The sequence below is a fragment of the Pseudonaja textilis genome, chromosome 12 (assembly GCF_049901715.1).
Source record: "Pseudonaja textilis isolate UNSWEBS1 chromosome 12, rPseTex1.2, whole genome shotgun sequence".
NCBI lineage: Eukaryota > Metazoa > Chordata > Lepidosauria > Squamata > Elapidae > Pseudonaja > Pseudonaja textilis.
Window position 1 is genome coordinate 4,712,965 of NC_142001.1, and position 12,063 is coordinate 4,725,027.

A 12,063-nucleotide genomic window follows, 5' to 3' on the forward strand; every position below is an offset into this window, starting at 1 on the left:
TTGCAGGAACTGGGCCTGGCTAGTCTAGGGAAGAGAAGGACCAGGGGAGACAGGATAGCAGTCTTCCAACATTTGAGGGAGGGTCTGCCACAGAGAGGAAGGGGTCAATCTGTTTTCCAAGGCACCCAAAGGCCAGACAAGGAATAATGGATAGAAACTGATCAAGGAGAGATTCAACCTGGAAATAAAAAGAAATTGTCTGACAAATTTTCTTACAGCAGCTGGTCAGTTATTAAATCTTCATTACCTTCAAGGAGGAGGAGCGGGGAGAGGGAGGTGGACAGAGGAATTTTAGAAGCATCCTTTGGGTTCCTTCACCTGGACCAGCAAAGCATGGAATAAAAGCTCTAAGGAAAGATGCAGGTAGATCATACGAGTGCCAGTGGGGGAAGCAGCCAGAAGGAAATCCAAACAAGAAGGAAACGTGTACAAATTTAGTACGGCGGCTTCCCATAAAATAGTTGCAAGAGTAAGTTTAAGTTTAAATACTTCCTGCTCAGTGAGTGTGGCTTTTGCTCCTTGGGTGGTTCCCATGCTAGCCTGCAAGACGCGCTTTGCCCATCTCTCCTTTGCACACACACACACACACACACACACACACACACACACACACACACACCCTGCCTTGAGAGCTATTTCTGTTTCAACACAAGCTGATCCTTCGAAGGCACAGAAAGCACGTTCTGCCTTTTCTTGGAAAATAAAGGATACGCATCACCACGGAGGAGGAAACCGGTGCCTTGGTGGCTCCAGGCTTTAAGCCTGAAAGGGCTGGGGAGGGAGGGAACCCAACCCCAGGCGGGGTCCTCCTCTTGAAGCCCCCTGCCTGGGCTCAGGAATGGGGTCTCTTGTGCAGGGTCACATTTACACAGAGTGCGGCTTTCGGGCAGTCCTTGACTTACCACAGTTCATTCAGTGGCCGTTCAAAGTTACAACGGCACTGGGAAAAAGGGACCCAGGACTGTTTTTCACACTTCACGACTGTGGCAGTATCCCCGTGGTCACGTGATCCAAATTCAGACCCTTGACAACTGCCTCACATTTATGACGGTTGCAGTAGCCCCCAGGGTCACGTGATCCACTTTTGCGACCTTCTGACCAACGAAGTCAGTGAGGAAGCCAGATTCACTTAACAACCATATTACTAACTTAACAAACGGCAGTGATTCGCTTAACAACTGCGTGAAGAAGGTCGTACAATGGGGCGAAACTCGCTTAAGCAATGTCTCCGTTAACAACAGAAATTGTGGGCTCGATTGTGGTCGTGGTCGTAGTAGTGGGGTTATTTTTGGGGGGAGGGGGAAATAGGGATGGAGGGGGTCCTCAAGGGCAAGAAGGCCCTTCCCATGACGATGGTAGGACCTTTCCAAACCCATTTGGGTGAGGAAATGAACCCTCACCCGCTGTGAGTTCAGATGTCCTGCTCCTCCTTGGCCTGTTTGTTTTTTCTACCCTCAATTTATTGAAAAGTCAAAATGGCTCCCTTCCACAGATTAGCAGGAGACCAGTGACCTGAAGATCATCAATTAACTGGTGTTTTCCCCTGCCGAGTTTCTGCACCATGACCTCATGTGGAACCAAGCAATGTTGTATATGTTCTGGCTCTGAGAAGATGGTGAGGAAAGCCAACTTCGTTTTTTCCCTCCGACTGGTCCTGGATGAAAAAGAACCGACAGCAGTTCAATGTCGATGGCCCAGCTTGGTGGGACCTCTGTCTTGGCCTTTAGGCCTAGCAGAAGAACACTTGAGGAGATGTGCTAAGTCCACAGCCACCCAATGGGACACTTCTGCAGGAGCTGACTTTGTGACCTGGAGACTGGCATCCACACCTGAAAGTTAGGAATACGGTTGCTAAACGAATCGGGCTTCCCTATTGACTTTGCTTGTTGGAAGGGCGCAAAAGCTGATCACGTGACCCAAGGACCCTGCAACCGTCATAAATGTCAACCAGTTGCCAAGCACCTAGATTTTCATTCCATGACCATGGGGGATGCTGCAATGGTCGTAAGTGTGAAAAATGGCCCTGTCACTTTTTTTCAATACTGTTGTTGCTTCAAACAGTCATTAAACAAATAATTGTAAGTTGAGGACTACCTGTAGCTATCTGATACTTCTAGTCTCTAAAATCAGAAGCAACCATTTATGACAGGGGTCTTCAAACTTGACAGCTTTAAGACTTGTGGACTTCAACTCTCAGAATCCCCCAGCCAGCTGGCTGGGGAATTCTGGGAGTTGAAGTCCACAAGTCTTAAAGTGGCTAAGTTTGGAGAGCTTTGCTATAAGTAATGGTTATACACAGAGCCGGTTCTGATCGGTAGCGGAAATTCTGAGTAGTTCGGAGAACCAGCCTATCCCACCTCTTCAACTCCCAGAATTCCTCCTCCAGTCATGTTAACTCAGTTATTCTTGGAGTTGGAGGTCCACAAGTCTTAAACTTGCCAAGTTTGAAGACCCTTGATCTATTGAACTATCTATTCTATCTATTCTTATCTATCTATCTATCTATCTATCTATCTATCTATCTATCTATCTATCTATCTATCCATCCTCTCTTTCTCTATCTATTCCATGGGTCTTCAAACTTGACAGCTTTAAGACTTGTGGACTTCAACTCCCAGAATTCCTCTTCCAGTCATGTTAGCTCAGGAATTCTGGGAGTTGGAAGTCCACAAGTCTTAAAGTTGCCAAGTTGAAGACCTTCTTCTAGAAGTTTAGGGTTTACAACAGAGGTCTCCAAACTTGGCAACTTTAAGACTTGTGGACTTCAATTTCCAGAATTCTCTAGCTGGAAAATTCTGGAGTTGAAGTCCACAGGTCTTAAAGTTGCCAAGTTTGGAGACCCTTGATTTATGACTTCTTCACTATGGAATGACCTCCTTTCCTTTTAAAATTTGGTGTGTCATGTTGTAGCACCCCTTTTTCCTTTCAAACTCTCATCCATCAGCTTTATTGGTTAAAACTATTGGGTTTTAGGCATTCATTTATTTACCAAATTTTCAAGGTTGCCCAACTTTATTAGCGACTCAGTTTGGTCCAATGGTTAAAGCATCAGGCTAGAGGCTGTTGAGGTCCAGCCCTGCCTTTGGCACAAAGCCATCTGGGTGACCTGGGCCAGTCACTCTCTCTCAGCCCTCGAAATCAGGCAATGGCAAACCACTTCAGAAAACTTCAGGAACCAACCCGAGCAGTTACTAGGAGTCAGCATGGATTCAAAGGTACACACAACTCCACATTAAATGTGGGCAGCATATAATGTCAAGTCAAGTCAAGTCAAGTCAAACTTCATTACAGGTCATTGACTCAGACATCATTAAAACCTGACTCTGTTATCACATCCTCTAATCCCCACTCCTTTAATCTCAAACTATCCACTGTTGATCTCACCCCATTCCTAAGAGGTCTGTAAGGGGCGTGCATAAGTGCACCATTCTGCCTCCCATCCCTGTCCTATTGCCCCCATTTATTTGTACCTGTTTCCTGTATTCGTACTCATGTTTATTCTTATACCTATTATCTTGTAAGCGATTGACGAATCAAATAAATAAATAAAATAAAAAATAAAAGAAAGGAAGGAAGGAAGGAAAGAAGGAAGGGGGAAGGAAGGAGAACAGGGAAGGAAGGAAGGAAAGAAGGAAGGAAGGAAGGAGAGAAAAGGGAAGGAGGGGGAGGGAGGAAGGAAAGAAAGAAGGAAGGGGAAAAGAAGGAGAACAGGGGAAGGTGAAGGAAGGAGATAAAAGAATAGAGGGAGGAGAGAAAAGAAGGGAGGGAGTGGGAGGAAGGAAGGAAGGAAAGAAAGGGAGAGAATACCCATTCCTAAGAGGTCTGTAAGGGGCGTGCATAAGGGCACCATCGTGCCTCCTGTCCTTGTCCTATTGTCCCCATTTATTCGTACCTGTTTCCTGTATTTTTACGCATGTTTATACTTATACCTATTATCTTGTAAGCGATTGACAAATCAAATAAATAAATAAAAAATAAAAATGAAGGACTGCTTGAGATGCAAAGTACAATGTGACGTACACTTTAAAAAGGCTTGATCAAAAGATGTTTGTGGTCAACAATGCACAAAGTCTATTGGCTACAAATTTGAACTTTGCAACAGCCGCATTCACTCGGAGTCCTTTTCTACCAAATGAATTCTACTAACCCATCTGGACATCAGCCAAGAAGAGGGGACAGTAACAGGGGGCCTTTGTAAAAATTCAGGGTCAGTAAAAATTGCAGTACAGAAGGATATGACCTCATGATCCAATTTGCCCCGCTTTGCAGGGAAAAAGCCTTTCAGTGTAGAGATTTTGCAATATTTATTCTCCAGTATCACTGATGGCAAGATATCACACTGCAGTGTAATATTATAAAAGCCCTCCAGAGTTTGTTGCTTGTAATTTGAGCCCGATATGATGTTGGTTTATAAAAATCCTAATGCTCCCCAGTTGAGCTCCAAGCCACATCTTGGCATATTCTATTTGCTATTCTATGACAATAATTCCATGTTTAAGAGCTTCCATTGCCTGATCTTGTCCCGGGGCATCAGCTTCTGACTTGATAACCCCATTTTATGTAATTTGTCATTTATTTGGCAAGTACGATGTAAAAAAAAATAGATTCATAACAACGAATGAGAATGAGAAATGTCTTGAAAGAGCAATAAAGTACACAATCTCAACAGAAAATATTCCCCAAAAGAAAAGGACAGCTACACGCCCTAGCCCAAGGCCTTTGGGTAGGAGCTATGAAGCATGTGAAAACTCACCATTTTTTCAGTTGGTGAGTTCCAAGTAGAACTAAGAAGAAAAATGTCCGGGATTAGTATTCATGATCCAAGTAGGAGGTCTCCAACCTTGGCAACTTTAAGACTTGTGGACTTCAACTCCCAGAATTCTCCAGCCAGCTATACTAGGAGTTGAAGTCCACAAGCCTTAAAGTGGCCAAGGTTGGAGACCTCTGCTCTAATCTGAGGACATCAGGTTGAGGAAACCTGTTTAGAATAATGGCTCAATTGTAGTTGCTCTTACAGATCTCCAAGTTACCCACACAGTAGTGGCTATGATTGGCATGCGATCCTGAAGTCACAGAAACTCATACTTAACAGAATAAAAGAATAATGGCTCTGTCCGGAGGCCGCTGATGGAAAGAGGAAGCAGGCGGAGCTTTGGCCAAAGGACTCACAAACCCCAAACTTAGAGAGAAGCATGACCAATTGGAGGATTTCTTCCCCCAGGAGGAAAATTGCAGGAGGCTGGAATTTTCTGCTCTAGACAGAAAGAAAGCCTGTAACAAGAGTTGCCATAAGAGTTATCACTTATGCTTCTTAGCGGCAGGTGGTCCTCAACTTACAGCCATTGGCTTAGTCATCATTTGAAGTTGCAATGGCACTGAAAAAAGTGACTTATGACCGTTTTTTACACTTATGACAATTGCAGCCTCCCCGTGGTCACCTGATGACAATTCAGGTGAGTGGCCACTGCTTCATATTTATGACGGTTGCCATGTCCCATGGGTGCAAATGCAAATGACTTTTTGCGACCTTTTGACAAGCAAAGTCAATGGGGAAGCCGGATTCACTTATCAATTATATCAGGGGTCTCCAACCTTGGCTACTTTGAGACTTGTGGACTTCAACTCCCAGAGTTCCTCAGCCAGCAAAGGAATTCTGGGAGTTGAAGTCCACAAGTCTTAAAATGGCCAAGGTTGGAGACCTCTGAACTATATGACTAACTTAACAACTACAATGCTTCACTTAACAATTCTGGCAAGAAAGGTCATAAAATGAGGCAACATTAACAACTGCCTCACTTAACAACAGAAATTTTGGGCTTAATTGTGGTAATAAGTCGAAGACTCCTTGTCTTGAGTTTTTCTCTTTCATTCTGAGTCCTTTTTTTCCTGAATATTCAGTGCAATTAATTAAATCAAGGTTGGAAAGTGAAGCAAGAATTGGGGGTATGAATCCCTAAAAGGCAGCACTACATGCATTTTCACATACTGTGACTTTTGAAAATGTGTGCAAAGTTTATTACTGCAATATGTACTGTAAGGACCCGGGAAGTAGGAACAACCTGAAATTCCTGAGTAGAGGTACTTTCAGAAGGGTTAAAGAATTGGTGGTTTAATTGTAAAAGCTAAATAAATGCTTTAGCCAGAGAGAGATGGCCTCTGTTTTCATTGCATCTGAAAGGCAGTGGCTTAAATTGTCAGAACTGGTTAGTTTCTCTTCTCTATTCTTTAAGGCTGTTTTTTTTTTAAATTCCAGCAAAATATATTTGCCAAGAGAGAGACTTTTGAGCAATAATTCCCCACCACCACCCCCTGATTTGGGCTGTAATTTCCCAGAAAGGGAAAATCCTGCGTCTCCTTCCCCACATCCACACTGGGTAGATGGCTCTTTCCATGGCTGGAGAATTCATTTATCAGAAAGTCTCAAATGGACAGACTGAAAGGAATTGAAGTCCAGACATCATCCAATGGCCAATGTTGAGAAACGCTGCTGTGAAGAGCGAGTTTGCAAATGCCGTTCTGTTCTTTGGCAAAGATAGTAAATAAAACTACCAAACTGTTGGGAAGAGAGGCAAAACCTCACTGCAGCATAACACCCCCTTCCCCCCCCCACCTCTTGCTGGTCTTCATGGCCAACCATGACCTATTCTTGACATTTCTAGGGATGTGTGGTTGCCATTAGTGACAGCACTTCTTCTTCCTTTAGCTCTCTCAAAACTTGCAAAACACGATACGTGCCATGAAGTCACGATTTTCCAAGTGTCACATCTCCAGTCTGCCTTTAGTTGAGTTCACTGGGTGCTGCTTAAAGAGAGACATCAGGAAGGTGGCACAACCTCTTGGATCTTCCCTTTGTCAAGTCTCAGGGGCTAACAGATGGAACCTTTCACGGTCTCTTTGTTGCTCTGAGTTAGGCAGGGTTCACTCGGGGTTCTTCATCCTTTATTCAAGGGTAATGAGACCCCAAGAAATTATTCCGTGTGTTTTTGTGAAGATCACCCTAGAGTTTCTGTGTTGGGTCAAGCAGGCGGGCTCCGCCCTGCCTCAGGATGAGTAAACCTCTCCAAATGTGTTCTTGGCAACTCAGAACCGATCCCTCTTTCAACATGAGTTCTTGGGAGCAACTGGAACAAGCCCACGGGCATCTTGCACCGTAATTGGTCTAAGATGGTCCAAGGTCATGGGTCCAAGACAGATAAATCAGTTGGATCCAATTCATTTGACCTTGGTAGAAAACGGCAACAAACAGGAGGGCAACCTTGAAGCAGCATCTAAACCACCACCTAGCAACTCACTGGTTTGCTGGAGGCATCATTAATGAACCACAGGTTGGGGTGCGTCTCCATTGTCTCCATTGTTTCGAGCTCTTGACCTCCTTTTCTTCAACCCAATGTTTTCCTGATACTCTACAGAAAGTTCTAGGCTTACAACCATTCATTTAGTGACCTGTCATGCCCCTGTCGGAGTCTGAATCTGAGGAGAAACCGCTGACAGGGAGTGGGAGTGTGGCTCGGTTGGCTCTGGAGGAAACTGGGGAAGGGCAAAGTCTGGCTGGGCAGAGCAGGGAAGAGGTAGAACAAGGGAGAGGGAATTCGGAGGAAGACCCAGGCCCACCCCCTCTTCATCCTAGGGCACGCAGGGAGGAACGGAGAAGGGAGCAATGAGAGTTGCGTAGCTTATGAGGGAGGAAAGGGCCCTGATTCCCTTCAATAGCCACACCTGGGAAGAGAGTTTAAAAGAGATGCAAGCTGAGTGCAGCGTCTGCTGGGAACAAACATGACTTTAGTTATCTGTGTTCCTGGTGTCTTCCTAACTGTGTTGAGTTATTGCCGTCCCTTCATGTCTGGAATTCTTGCTCCAGCCCTCTTGCCTTGACTAGACTTTTAGTTACAGTTTTTGTTGACCTTGTTTTGGACTTGATTCTCTGCAGCCAAGAGCTGTTCCTGGGAGTTTTTTTCTCCAGCCAGAAGGTAACCATGACATTGGGGGCAAAGTTGGAGCTAATAAAGGCACTCCTATGGATTATCTGACTGGGCTGCCTTTGTGCCGCGCCCCTTTGGGTCATCACAGTGACAGCTTGAAGTTACAATAGCACTGAAAAAAGTGGCTTATGACCATTTTTCACACTTACAACCGTTGCAGCGCCTCCGTGGTCATATGAATAAAATTTGGATGATTGACTGTAGAAATTCTGGTCCCAATTGTGGTCATAAGTCATGGAGCATCTGGGCCTCATTTATTTCAGATTTCTGTTCCTCCTTAAAATACAATATTAGATGAGCTTCAAAGTTCTGGATCACTTTTGAACATACCCCAACCTGATTACTAGCTATTCCTCTTTCAGAAAACCGACTGGATGATTTTGGGTCAGATATTCTTTCTTAACCAAGCCCACCTCACAGGGTTGGCATGGGGAGGAAGGAGTGTTGTGTTTGTTTGCTGCCTTGAGTTATTTATGCAAACAATAAAGGCAGAATTAAAATGAATAAATGAATGAATGAATACACCCTCTTTCTTGCTGGGATCATTAGCTCCAGTGGTTTGGAAATAAGTTTAGAAAGTAATTTACTACCAATAGAGGGCAGAAGATACCAGAGGATGCTATTCTTTAAAAAAAACTAAACTGAGTAAAAAAAACCCTCTAGGCTGGGGGACCATTTCAATTAAAAACATCTTTTTTCTAGAATGGACCCTACACAGTCAGTCCTGCTCCAGTTACCTCTGCTCAGACGACCTCGTTTATCATCCCTCTGGGTCTCTGGGCTGCACCTACTGAATAGATCAGGGGTCTCCAACCTTGGCAGCTTTAAGACTTGTGGACTTCAGCTCCCAGAATTCCTCAGCCAGCAAAGCTGGCTGAGGAATTCTGGGAGTTGAAGTCCACAAGTCTTAAAGTTGCCAAGGTTGGAGACCCCTGGAATAGATCACCTGTAGCTTCAGTCAGAGTTGGAGGATCGTGGTTAACTGTTGTGCCCTCCTTCTTATAAATCTGGTCTGGACTAGGTTAGGCTAGCCCCCTCAGGCCCCAATGCCCTATAAAGCTTAATATATTTGCCTAAGAGAGTTTTTACCACAACTGAGACAAAATTATTGCCTCTACAAGCTGGCAAATTGAGCTGGATGTCATTTGGACAGACACACTAATATATTTATTGAGGAAGATATTTTTTCCCTTCTGTTCAATCCAGTCTGATTCTCAGAGACTCTCTAGGTAGGTCCCTGCAGCTTCCTTGGCAAGGTTATTCAGAAATGACTTTCCATTGCTTCCTTTCGGGGGCTGAGAGACAGTGACTGGCCCAAGGTCCCCCACAGCTAACTTGGTGCCTAAAGCAGGACGAGAATTCATGGTCATCCTCTTTCTAGCCTGACCATTAGGTCTCCAAACTTGACAACTTTAAGTCTTGTGGACTTCAACTCCCAGCTGGCTGGGGAATTCTGGGATTTGAAGTCCTCGGGTGTCAAGTTGCCCAGTTTGGAGAGCCTTGCGCTAGAACTAAATAGCTCTTGCTAAGGAAGATTAAAAACCCAATAAAAATATTTGTAAGACTTCGCTTGCTCAGTGGTTATGTTATTGATCTTCCAATCATGAATTCAACGGCTGTGTCTCTTGTAAAAATGAACTTATAATTGTCTCTGAAATAGATGTTTACCTTTTAATTTCTACAGCTCGTTGCTAATGTCTGCAAATCAGTGGTGGGATTCAATTTTTTTTTTACTGCCAGTTCTGTTGGGTGTGGCTTGGTGGGTGTGGCAGGGGAAGAATTACTGCAACATCCCATCCCCTCCCCACCCCGCTAACCTGCTTTTCAGCTCCTTTCTCCTGTGCAAAAGAACGTTCTTTGGCTACGACTTTTTCTCTAAAGTGAATGTTTTGGGAAGAAAATGTTCCCTTGTTCCTTTTTACGCCTTCCCTTAATCCCGAGGAATTCATGAGCAAGAAGTTGTTTTGATCCCACTTCTCCACATACATATCTCTGTCCCTTTCTTCCCTCACGTCTCCTGGAGGCTTTGACCCAACGGCCCTTGTGGTTTCCAAACAGGAAGTTCCCGGAGGCCTCATTCCAAGGCAGGCTGGAGTTGCAGAGATACCGGGAAGCAGACCCTTCTTCTCTCGCGAGCCTGTTTCTAAGGCACAACCCTGCTCACGCAGCCCTGCACAGGCGTGCAAAGAACGCTGGCTTCAACACCTCTTGTTTGAAGATCTGGAGGGCTGGTGAGCCGGCCCAGAGCCAGGAAACACCACACTGATAGCCTCCCTTTTGCCACATCAAAAGACTTCGGACCTGTTTGATATTCACGTCTCTCCCAGAATTGGGAAGATGTAAACAGAGGGCAGCCTCGGGAATGGTCTGTCGAAGGACGGGTGGGAGAAAAGGGTCTCCAACTGGCCCCAGCTGCCCTCAGAGTGGGAGGCCCGTCTTCACCACAGAAGATCAAACAGAGGCAGACATTGGGAAATCATCATAGAGGAAGGATTGAGTCTGTCATCTGCACCTCTATAACCGTCTGGTTTGGCTCTGCAACGCAACAGGACAGACACAGACTTCAGAGAGTAATTAGGACTGCAGAAAAAACAGTTACTACCAACCTGCCTTCCGTGGAGGACCTGGATATGCACAAGTCAAAAAGAGGGTTGTGAAAATATTTATAGACTCCTCACATCCTGGACATAAACTATTTCAACTCCTTCCCTCAAAGCGACGCTATAGAGCCCTGCACACCAGAACAACTAGACACAAGGACAGTTTTTTTCCCGAAAGCCACCACTCTGTTAAACAAATCATTCCTTCAACACTGTCCAACTATTTACAAAGTCTGCATTACTATTACTATTCATCTTCTCATCACTCCTTATCGCCCATCCCCTCCCACTTGTGACTGTAGGACTGTAACTTTGTCGCTTGTATCCTTACGATTTTTATTGACTGTTTCCTAGTATGATTTGATTGCTTATTTTACCTTATGACTATTATTAAGTGTTGTACCTGATGACTCTTGACTCTGGATGAATGTATCTTTTCTTTTATGTATACTGAGAGCATTTGCACCAAGACAAATTCCTTGTGTGTCCAGTTACACTTGGCCAATAAAGAATTCTATTCTATTCTATTCTATTCTATTCTATTCTATTCTATTCTATTCTATTCTATTCTATTCTATTCTATTCTTCATTCCAATATTCATTCAATATGCTATTCTACTCTACTCTACTCCAATTCTATTATTCTATTATTATTCTATTATACTCTACTCTATTCTACTCTACTCCAACTCTATTATTCTATTCTACTCTACTCTACTCTACTCTACTCTACTCTACTCTACTCTACTCTACTCTACTCTACTTTACTCTATTCTATTCTATTCTATTCTATTCTATTCTATTCTATTCTATTCTATTCTATTCTATTCTTTCTATTAATTCTATGAACCTGCAGAGGCCATGACGCTCCATCAGAGGGCGCCCAAGCTCTCCGCTGCTGCTCTTGTAAATTAGGAACTTCTTCAGGCTGGAAGTCTGGCACAATTAGCAGAAATATCCCCTCCTCCAACTGAGAACTTGAGGTGGACTTCCCCTGAAGCAGATATTCAGAATAGTAAATCGTTTTGTATGAAAGCAAGAGGAGGGAGGCCTTCCTCAAGGCCCCGGGAAGGCGGAGGATAGTAGGAACGGAATCTGTCTCAGTGGGGAACAGCAACATCGTCCTTAAAAGAACGAGAACCCTTGTGAGAGAAGGCGAAAGTGGCAGAGAGGCTGGGAGGGTGAAACTCAATCAACCAATCAATCAGAATAGAGCTGGAAGGGACCCTGAAGGTCTTCTAGTCCAACCCCCTGCTCTAGCAGGAAGGCCCTATGCCATTTCAGATAAGTGGCTGTCCAGTCTCTTCTTCAAAACCTGCAGTGATGGAGCCCCCTCAACTTCTGGTGGCAAGTAGTTCCACTGGTTAATTGTTCTTAGTGTTAGGAAATTTCTCCTTAATTCCAGGTTGCTTCTCTCCTTGATTAGTTTCCATCCATTGTTTCTTGTCCTGCCTTCTTTATTTTTATTTTATTTATTTGATTTG